Source organism: Acinonyx jubatus, chromosome E3 (assembly GCF_027475565.1).
Source record: "Acinonyx jubatus isolate Ajub_Pintada_27869175 chromosome E3, VMU_Ajub_asm_v1.0, whole genome shotgun sequence".
Lineage (NCBI taxonomy): Eukaryota > Metazoa > Chordata > Mammalia > Carnivora > Felidae > Acinonyx > Acinonyx jubatus.
The window spans coordinates 36,281,569-36,292,959 of record NC_069398.1 but is presented as its reverse complement, the minus strand read 5'-3'; positions in this window follow the sequence as shown (position 1 = coordinate 36,292,959).

Sequence of the window (11,391 nt, the reverse complement as noted above, 5' to 3'; positions counted from 1 at the left end):
TTACTCGACACATCCCCAAAGGCAAGGGAATTAAAAGTAAAAATGAATTACTGGGACCTTACGACGATAAAAAGCTTCTGCACAGCAAAGGAAACAACCAACAAAACTAAAAGGCAACCAACGGAATGGGAAAAGATATTTGCAAATGACATATCGGACAAAGGGCTAGTATCCAAAATCTATAAAGAGCTCACCAAACTCCACACCCGAAAAACTAATAACCCAGTGAAGAAATGGGAAGAAAACATGAATAGACACTTCTCTAAAGAAGACATCCGGATGGCCAACAGGCACATGCAAAGATGCTCAACGTCGCTCCTTATCAGGGAAATACAAATCAAAACCACACTCAGCTATCACCTCACACCAGTCAGAATGGCCAAAATGAACAAATCAGGAGACTATAGATGCTGGCGAGGATGTGGAGAAACGGGAACCCTCTTGCACTGTTGGTGGAAATGCAAACTGGTGCAGCCGCTCTGGAAAGCAGTGTGGAGGTTCCTCAAAAAATTAAAAATAGACCTACCCTATGACCCAGCAGTAGCACTGCTAGGAATTTACCCAAGGGATAAAGGAGTACTGATGCATAGGGGCACATGTATCCCAATGTTTATAGCAGCACTCTCATCAATAGCTAAATTATGGAAAGAGCCTAAATGTCCATCAACTGACGAACGGATAGAGAAATTGTGGTTTATATACACAATGGAATACTACGTGGCAATGAGAAAGAATGAAATATGGCCTTTTGTAGCAACATGGATGGAACTGGAGAGTGTGATGATAAGTGAAATAAGTCATACAGAGAAGGACAGATACCATATGTTTTCACTCCTATGTGGATCCTGACAAACTTAACAGAAGACCATGGGGGAGGGGAAGGAAAAAAAATGGTTAGAGAGGGAGGGAGCCAAAACATAAGAGACTCCTAAAAACTGAGAACAAACTGAGGGTTGATAGGGGGTGGGAGGGAGGGGAGGGTGGGTGATGGGTATTGAGGAGGGTACCTTTTGGGATGAGCACTGGGTGTTGTATTGAAACCAATTTGACAATAAATTTCATAAAAAATATAGAAAAAAAAAGAGATTCCCGTATGTTTAGAAATTGAGAAGTTCCTCTAGAAGTAGAATATGAGTCAAGAAATCCCAAAGAAACAGAGCTATATTTGACTTTAACATGAACATGATAAAATTGTAATCCAAAATGTCTCCTGGCCTGCAATATCCTGGAATATTGGTGGGAGAAGATTGTCTGGTCCCCATATCATCTCTAATTGACCTAGACATTTTAACACCACAAACAGTGGTAGATCTGTCACTGATCTGTGTGACTCTCCTACCTATTGGCATGGGCTGTACATTATGAACTTACAGGGGCGGGGGTCGTCAGAGAAGAAATCCAGCTGACTCAATAGGGATCTCCTGCGATCTCCAGGAATGACAGCATTTTAAGAGAAATAGTTCATCCGTGTCTCTCCTGGGGGACCCGCAACAACACCCAGAATGTTGGCAGTGCCAGGTGTGCTGGGTGGGGAGGGCCAAGCAGGTGGGCAGGGTCCAGGGACCCAGGGGACTAGACAAACCTACTGTGATCATCTCTCCTGGGCTGTCCTGAGCTGAGCTTCCTAAATAGTTTCTCTACATGATTGACTCAATGATTAGCCATCTGAAAATCATTGTTCTAAATCCCTTCACTTTCATTTTTATGTGAATTAGTTCTATCAGGAACCACTCTGGCAATGCTAAAATAGCCAAGCAAGGTCTCCAACCTAAGTATAAAGAAATCATACAAAACAACGAAAACCAAAACCGAAACAAAACAGGAGTGAAAAACCAATAGTATTACGTTCCCTTTAGATAAAGAGCCCCAGTGTTGGGCTGTCCAGGTTATACAAGGAGAGGCCAGCTCCAGAGGGGGTGGAGTCCGACTGGCCCAAAAGAGAATGGTAGAGAGGCCCTGATTGATTATAAGTGGACCTAGGGAATTCCAAGATGGGTGGCCGGGGTCACCCTGATTATAACGGGAGCAGGGACCAGGGAAAGAAGAGGCAGTGAACAGAGTTTTGGCGGCCTTGAACAAGTGAGATCATTCATGGAGGTGTCCCCAAAGCCAATGTCAGCCTCCCATCTTGGGAGCCTTTCATTGCCCCTGGCGGCAGGGCCAGGAGCCTAAAGTTTGAGACCCAGTGTGCTGCTTACCAGCTGTGTGAGCCTGGGCTGGTTTCCTTCAGTAAAATGGGAGTGTCCATGTCTGTGTCCAGAACTGTGCTGAGGACAAGATGAAGCCATGTGCTGAGCACTAGTGGATATCAGCGTCATCACCTCCCTGGGGCATGTCTTCCCAGTCTGGTGCCTTAGAAGTTGCATAGCTGTTAAAGGCAACAAAGGGGAAAACCACAGTTCCCTTCAGTTTCAGGCCGGTGTCAAGCCTTTGCCTTTGCAGCCATCAGCGCTCAGGACCCAGCGGCAATACCATCTCTAACCCCTTGCACAGATGGAGAACCAGGCTCAGAGCCCTCAAGGGGCAGGCTGGACCCAGGCTGAGAAAAAGCTCACTGCTGATTTGGGTCTGGAAGGGGATGTTGGGAGAGTGGGAAGCTGGAGCCTAGAGAATCCAGAGGGAGCAAGGGCCACAAAGATGCTTGGCCCCATAGCCCAGCTTTGCTCCAGGTCACCCTGTACAGAGCTGAGGTCAAACCAGAGGGCAAGGTCACAGCCCGGTTCCTGCACCTCAGGCTGACGGTCATTCATCTCTGTGGTGATGATAATGCTATCATATACTAGTCCTGATGATGCCATTAGTGCTATTAGTGTTGTGGGAGAGGGCGCAGCACTCTTTGACACACCCAAGGACTCTGGAGAAGATCCCCTGTCTCCCTCACTTGACCTGGCTCCATGCAACACCCCCACTCTAAGTGTACCCTGTCTCTACCCTGTGCCCCTGTCCCTGTGGCCACCCTACTCTGGCCACTCTCTGGAATCTAGGCCTGGGCACAACCCTCCATAAAGCAGTGACATGGGGCAGATGCCCAGCCCAGAGATGGAACCAGGAAACCACCCCCTTCCATGTCAACTTAGATGGGACACGTCATGCCAGGTTCTGTGCACCCCTTCTAGTAATGGCCTGTCGTGGAGTGCCAGAACTGTTCTGGAGAGAGAGAGAGAGAGAGAAATCTACATTTTGCATCTGTGAGTCTGAGTTCTGTGACTGTGGGTATATTGACTGTGGACATGAATTTCCTAATATTTGGTTGTTTTCATGTTTTCTGATGACGTTTTGGGTGACAGTGGGGTTCGTAGTGTCTGGAGCTGACAGCCAAGAAAGAATTCTTGAAGTCATCTTTGTTGCAAAAAGGTGATTTCATCAAAGCTCTGGGACAGGACTCTTGGCCAAAGAGCTGGCCAGGCGCCATGAGGAGAGACTAGTTATACATGGAGATGGGGGGGTGGGTGGTCAAGTCCAGGGGAGTTTCCAATGAGACTTTCATATGCTAAAGGAGACTCCCAGGACACTGGAGGCCTATCTATTGTCAAACTAGGTTTGTTTGCCCTCTAGCAAAACATTAGCATCAAGACAAAGGGAGTTCCTAGAGAAATGTTTTAGTCTGCAGGCCTCAAGTATCTGTCAATGGGCTGCAGGGTATAAGGAAATTTAATTCTCTCTGCCATTTCCTTCTGCCTTTGTTTCCTACATCACTATGGAGGGATGATGTTGGGGTTCTAGGAAACCAAGTCCATAGATTTCTGGAGATTAGTCTATTAATAAGAGTGTGTTTTTCTCATGATTTATTAAGTTATTTGTAAATAGATGGAGACAGGCCCTGCAGGACTATGATCTCTATCAGTTAACCATTTGTTTTTTTCCTTTTCCTTTGTTCTTGGGCAGCCAGCAGTGCCCAGGGGATATCACACAGATCCCACATGGGGGTGGGGGCGGGGGTTTGAGGCCCTGCAGCTTGCCTTTTTTCCCTCATCATTTATCTCTGTTGTTTGTCTGTATGCATGTGTATCTGTGTCTGTGTCTCTGAAGGAGCATATATCCACTGTGCAAATCTCTGTATCTGTGACTATACTATCTGTCTCTTGGGTACATGTGTCCCTGTGGGAGTATCTGTGTGTATCTGTGTTATGTGTCTGTGTGTGTATTGGTTGCATGTGTGAATTTGCTCTCACTTTGGGTATTTCTGATCAACAACTCTGTGTGTGTGTGTGTGTGTGTGTGTGTGTGTGTGTGTGTGTGTTTTCTGTGTGTCCAGTGTGTGTAGGGTGTGTTTTGAAAGGGCGGGCCTGTGCCGGCCGACTCCATCTTGTTCTGTGTCCTTCACCTTGACCACACCTCCTCCCCTTGAGTAACCCCCCCCCTCACCTGCCTAACAGGACTCGGACCCTTCCCCAGCCAATCGGCTGAGGCCATAGCCATTACCTCACCAACTGCCCCTAGGCCCCAATAAAACCTTTGTCCTTTTGAAACTCGCTCTCTCTCCCTGGTATCTCACCGCTGCGTCGGTGCAGGTAGGGGATTGAGCTCGAGCTAGCTCAAATAAAGGCTCTTTTGCTTTTGCATCGGACTCGGCTCCCTGGTGGTCTTTGGGGATCACGAATTCTGGGCATAACATTTGGGGGCTCAGCCCGGGATCCCGAAGACCCCCGAGGGACCCCCGACCCGGAGAGCCTGACTGGCCATGGTTAGTGTCTGTCTGTTTGTTCTGTCTTTTCTGTGTGAGCTAATTTCTGGAATTCTGGTAGTGCCCGACGCGGTCTAAGTGGACGCACTGGAGGACCACGGGCTGGGAGTTTCAGAAGACATTCCGATCCTCCCTTCTGGAGGGACGTGGAATCCCCTCAAAGGTCCGAGACGAGGCGGGTCGCTCCCACTGGTCGGCGTGAGGCCGTTGTCTTTGGAGGGATGTGGAATCCCCTCATCGGTTTTGGAGGGACGTGGAATCCCCTCAAATGTCTAAGCTAGCTTTCGGTTTTGCTTCCATGGAGTTGGAAGACTTTCTAGGGGCCCTCTGTTTGTCTGTTTTTGTGTTTCTCTGTTTTGTTCTGTGGACTTACTGGATGGACGTTATGGGACAGACTCAGACTACTCCTCTAAGTATTATGATTGATCACTTTAAGGATGTGAGGGGAAGAGCTAACAACCTCAGTGTGGAAGTCCGAAAGGGTCGGTGGCAGTTTTTTTGTTCTAGCAAGTGGCCAACTTTCAATGTCGGATGGCCACCAGAGGGGAACTTCGACCTCCCTACCATCCACCGAGTCAGAAGTATCATCTCTCAGCCTAAGACAGGCCATCTTGATCAGCTCCCTTACATTATCACTTGGCAGGACCTTGTAGAAGACCCACCCTCTTGGCTTAAGCCCTTCCTAGCCCTGCTCCCTCTAGAGCCAAAATCCATTCTTGCTTTGCAGGGGACAAAGAAGAAGAAAAGTCTTACCCAGCCTTCAGCACCCCTCTACCCTGTCCTACAGGGGGGTACTGAAGAAGAATTAATTTTTCCTCCCCCGTATAACCCCTCTAGGATGCCAGAAGAACACCATCCTCCCCCTCCAGGGGAGGCAGATGCTGTTCCGAGAGCGGGAGGCAGAAACGCTCCAGTGGGAAGCCCGCCCTTTACCAGACAAAGGGCTCAGAGGGAGCAATCTGCCTCCACCGCTGACTCCACTATTCTGCCCCTGCGAGCCACCGGACCCCCAGACGCAGAGGGGAATCAGCCCCATCACTATTGGCCTTTTGCCACTAGTGACCTCTACTATTGGAAAGTTCAGAATCCTAAGTTTTCTGAGAAACCGGCAGGGCTTATTGATTATTAGACTCTGTTCTTTTTACCCATCAGCCCACGTGGGACAATTGCCAGCAGCTTTTGCAGGTCCTGTTCACAACTGAAGAAAGAGAAAGAATCTTCAATGAGGCCCGAAAACTAGTTCTGGGTGCAGACGGGAATCCCACCACCAACCAGGCTCAGATAGATGCCTCCTTCCCCTTAACTTGGCTCCAGTGGGATTTCAACACGGCAGAAGGTAAGGAGAGGCTCCGGGTCTACCGCCAGACTCTAATGGGGGGTCTCCGAATGGCTGCTAGAAAGCCAACCAATTTGGCCAAGGTAGGAAATGTACAACAGGGGAAAGATGAATCTCCTGCTGCCTTTTTAGAACGGATCATGGAGGCATTCCGTACCTATCTATACCCCCATGGATCCAGAGGCTCTGGAAAGCAAGGCAGCTGTTATCATGGCCTTTGTAAACCAATCGGCCATAGACATTAGGAGAAAATTACAGAAAATAGATAGACTAGGAGAAAAAAGTCTGCAGGACTTACTGGTGGTAGCCAAAACGGTATATAATAACCGGGAGCCTCCTGAGGACAAGCAGGCTCGAGCCATGGCGGCTGCCAGCAGTAAGCAGACTCGAGACCTGGCCAGAATACTACCAGCTACCACTGCTGACTCCCCCGAGGAACGAGACCGCTGTCTCCGGCAGCTGGCAGACGACGCAAGAAAAGGTAAAGGAACCACCAAGGGGGGCAAGCAGAGGCTGCAGAAGGATCAGTGTGCATACTGCAAGGAGATAGGGCATTGGGCCCGAGATTGTCCAAAAAGGGCCGGTGGGAAGGGAAGCAAGACTGATCGAGTAAAAGTCCTAGAGCTAGATGAACTAAGTGATTAGGGGAGTCGGGGTTTGGACCCTCTCCCCGAACCCAGGGTAACTCTTAAAGTGGAGGGGACCCCTGTTGACTTCCTTGTCGACACCGGAGCGCAACATTCGGTCCTCTGCACCCCACAAGGAAAACTAGCCAGCAAGAAGTCCTGGTTCCACCAGTCCTGGTTCCACCAGTCCCTACAAGGGGCAATTGGTATGAGCCAGTATTCATGGACTACCCGAAGAACAGTAGATTTGGGAACAGGCTGGGTATCCCACTCCTTTATGGTAATACCAGAATGCCCCTACCCGCTGTTAGGACGGGACTTACTGACCAAGAATGGAGCCCAGATAACTTTCAGACAAGGGGGGCCTCAGGTCACCGATGGCAAGGGCCACCCCATCCAGGTCCTGACCATGAAACTGGAGGATGAATACCTCCTCCACCAGGAGGCGCTCCTGAGAGAGGATAATATAGACAGATGGCTACAAGAATTCCCCTCGGTTTGGGCAGAGATGGGGGGATGGGACTAGCCACCCACAGGACCCCAGTCCTGGTAGAGCTCAAGCCAGGAGAGAGTCCGGTAAGGATCAAACAATACCCCATGTCTCAGGAGGCCCGGAAGGGGATCCAGCCACACATCCGGAGACTACGAAGCCTAGGGGTACTAGTTCCTTGCCAGTCTCCCTGGAACACCCCCCTTACTGCCGGTCAAAAAGCCTCACACAAATGACTACCGACCGGTACAAGACCTCTGGGAAGTAAATAAGAGGGTCGCGGACATACACCCGACTGTTCCCAACCCATACACTCTCTTGAGCTCCTTGGTGCCCTCCAGGGTCTGGTATACTGTACTAGATTTAAAGGACGCCTTCTTCAGTCTGCCACTGGCACCCCAGAGCCAACCCTTCTTCGCCTTTGAGTGGCATGATCCGGAGGAGGGCTACAGTGGGCAACTCACCTGGACACGGCTACCTCAGGGATTCAAAAATTCACCCACCATCTTCGACGAGGCACTACACGAGGACCTGGGTGAGTACAGAAGGGAGCACCCTGGCCTCACCCTTCTACAGTACATAGATGGCATCCTGATTGCTGCCGACACAGCCAAAGACTGTGAGCGAGGGACCCAGGACCTGCTGGCTACCCTGGGGGCCTTAGGTTACCGGGCATCCGCGAAGAAGGCTCAGATATGCAGGGAGAGGGTAAGTTACCTGGGATATATCCTGGAGGGTGGACAGCGGCGGTTATCAGATGCCAGAAAAGAAACTGTCCTAAAGATACCTACTCCCACCTCCCGAAGAGAAATGAGGGAATTCCTAGGATCAGCCAGCTACTGCCGCCTCTGGGTTCCAGGTTTTCCTGAGATCGCCAGGCCCCTATATGAAGCTACCAAAGAGGGGAAAACATTTAAATGGACTGAAAAAGAAGAGACTGCCTTTAATCAGTTAAAAAAGGCCCTCCTAAGTGCCCCAGCCCTGGGCCTACCAGACATTACGAAGCCCTTCCACCTCTTTGTAGACAAACATAAGGGAATAGCAAAAGGGGTTCTAACTCAAGCCTTAGGCCCCTGGAACCGCCCGGTGGCTTACCTGTCCAAGAAACTAGACCCAGTGGCTGCCGGCTGGCTGCCATGCCTAAGAATTATTGCGGCGACAGCACTCCTAGTCAAGGATGCAGACAAACTGACCCTAGGACAGGAGATCTGGATCACGACCCACACACCATTGAAGGGGTCCTGAAACAGCCTCCTGATAGATGGATGAGCAACACACGTGCGACTCATTACCAGAGCCTCCTACTCAACCCTCCACGAGGGCGGTTCCACCCCAGTGCAGCCCTCAATCCTGCCACCCTGCTGCCCGACCCTGACCTAGGTGCCCCACTACATGACTGTGCGGGAATCCTGGAACAAGTACATGGATTCCGGACGGACCTGACCGACCGGCCCCTCCCCGATGCCGAGGCTACTTGGTTCCCTGATGGCAGCACCTCTGTGCGGGGCGGACACAGGTATGCGGGTGCAGCGGTGGTCACCGAAACGGATACCGTATGGGTGGAGGCTCTACCCTCCGGAATGTCAGCCCAGCGAGCAGAGCTCATAGCCCTCACCAAGGCGCTGATGCTGGGAGCTGGAAAATGGCTTAACATCTACACAGACAGCCGTTATGCATTTGCCACAGCTCATATTCATGGGGCAATTTATCAGGAGAGGGGGTTACTGACGGCAGAAGGACGGACTATAAAAATAAGCAGGAGATACTTAACCTGCTTACAGCCTTATGGCTTCCTGCCAAGCTAGCCATTATCCACTGCCAAGGGCACCAAAAAGCTGATAGCCCAGTAGCTAGAGGTAATCTAAAGGCTGACCAGGCAGCCAAGGTAGTAGCCCTTACTCCAGTCCCCACCATGACCATACAACTACCGGACCCGGGAGACCCAGTTTTACCAGACCAGCCGAAATACTCCCAGAAGGAGTTACAGAGGATCAAGAAACTCCCCATGGCCCAGGAGATAAAGGGATGGTGGTATACACCTAACAAGGAGCTCGTGCTGCCAGACCAGCTCAGAGTCTCAATATTAGAGCACATGCATCAGTCTACTCACATGGGGGCCTGAAAATTAAAAGACTTAATCTGACATGCCGGAATCAAGATTCACCAACAGGACACCAAAATAGAGCAAGTTGTATCTGCCTGCAAGACCTGCCAACTCACCAACTCGAGAGCCACATCAAATAAAAAAGGAACCAGGCTCAGAGGCACCAGACCAGGAGCCCAATGGGAAGTCGACTTCACTGAAGTCAAACCAGGAAAGTATGGTTATAAATATCTTTTAGGGGGCGCCTGGGTGGCGCAGTCGGTTAAGCGTCCGACTTCAGCCAGGTCACGATCTCGCAGTCCGGGAGTTCGAGCCCCGCGTCAGGCTCTGGGCTGATGGCTCAGAGCCTGGAGCCTGTTTCGGATTCTGTGTCTCCCTCTCTCTCTGCCCCTCCCCTGTTCATGCTCTGTCTCTCTCTGTCCCAAAAATAAAATAAACGTTGAAAAAAAAATTAAAAAAAATGTCTTTTAGTATTTACAGACACCTTCTCTGGCTGGGTGGAGGCATACCCAACCAAGCATGAAACGGCTCAGATGGTGGCTAAGAAGCTATTAGAAGACATCTTACCCAGGTATGGTTTTCCTGCCATGGTAGGATCAGACGATGGACCAGCTTTTATCTCGCAGGTAACACAGGCAGTAGCCAAGGCGGTGGGGGCAAACTGGAAATTACATTGTGCTTATAGGCCCCAGAGCTCAGGACAGGTAGAAAGAATGAATAGAACCCTAAAAGAGACCCTTACCAAATTAACCATGGAGACTGGCGGGGACTGGGTGACTCTCCTACCATACGCCCTTTACCGGGTTAGAAACACTCCTTACACTCTGGGTTTTACTCCCTACGAGATCATGTTTGGCAGGCCACCCCCTGTTATTCCCAGCCTTCGAGCTGAACTTATTGCTGAGTTTAAAGATCAAGAACTTTTTCTTTCCTTGAGAGGGCTCCAGAGGGCGCACGAGGACATTTGGCTGCGCTTCTGTGCCATCTATGAGGCTGGCCCGACCCCGACACCTCATCAGTACAGGCCGGGAGACTGGGTCTACGTCAAGAGGCACCACCGAGAGACCCTCGAGCTGCGCTGGAAGGGACCCTACATCGTGGTGTTGACAACCCCCACCGCTCTCAAAGTAGACGGCATCGCGACCTGGGTCCATCACACCCACGTTCGGCCAGTGGACCCCTCCTTGATCCGGAAGGACTTCGTCACGCGATGGGCCATCAGTCGGGACCAACACAACTCGCTCAAGCTCAAACTACAGCGCATTTGACCCACCTAATATTGGTAACTCTGTTAACTCTGCTTGTCATTGCTCATGCTGCCGGGAGTCCCCATGCCCCCCAAAACATCACCTGGCAGATCATAGACACCAGCTCGGGGACAATACTTAATCAGACCTCCCAGAGCCACCCCAGGGACACTTGCTTCCCAGAATTTTGCGTAAACCTCCAAACTCTGTTCCCCTTGTCACCATAAATGCAGCGGGTCCCATGATTGGGTCCCTAAGCTACATGACAAGGGGGGAATGAAAGGGCGGACCTATGCCAGCCGACTCCATCTTGTTCTGTGTCCTTCACCTTGACCACACTTCCTCCCCTTGAGTAACCCCCCCTCACCTGCCTAACAGGACTCGGACCCTTCCCCAGCCAATCGGCTGAGGCCATAGCCATTACCTCACCAACTGCCCCTAGGCCCCAATAAAACCTTTGTCCTTTTGAAACTCGCTCTCTCTCCCTGGTATCTCACCGCTGCGTCGGTGCAGGTAGGGGATTGAGCTCGAGCTAGCTCGAATAAAGGCTCTTTTACTTTTGCATTGGACTCGGCTCCCTGGTGGTCTTTGGGGATCACGAATTCTGGGCATAACAGTTTCATGGGAGGGTTGCCCATGTCCCTGAATGTGTGTATCTGTGTGTATGCGTGCGTGCGTGTGTGTGTGTGAGTGAGAGAGAGAGAGAGAGAGAGAGAGAGAGAGAGAGATATCCTCTGAGGGTGTCTATGTCTGCAGTGTGGGTCTGTGTGTGAGCCTGTCCACGAGCCCCATACCTGAGTCTCCAGAGGAGACTGTGCATGGTTCCATGCCTGTGTGTCTCTGTGCTTGTGGTGTCTGTTTCTTTCTCTGTGCATGTGTCCTTCTGTGCACCTCAGAAATGAGC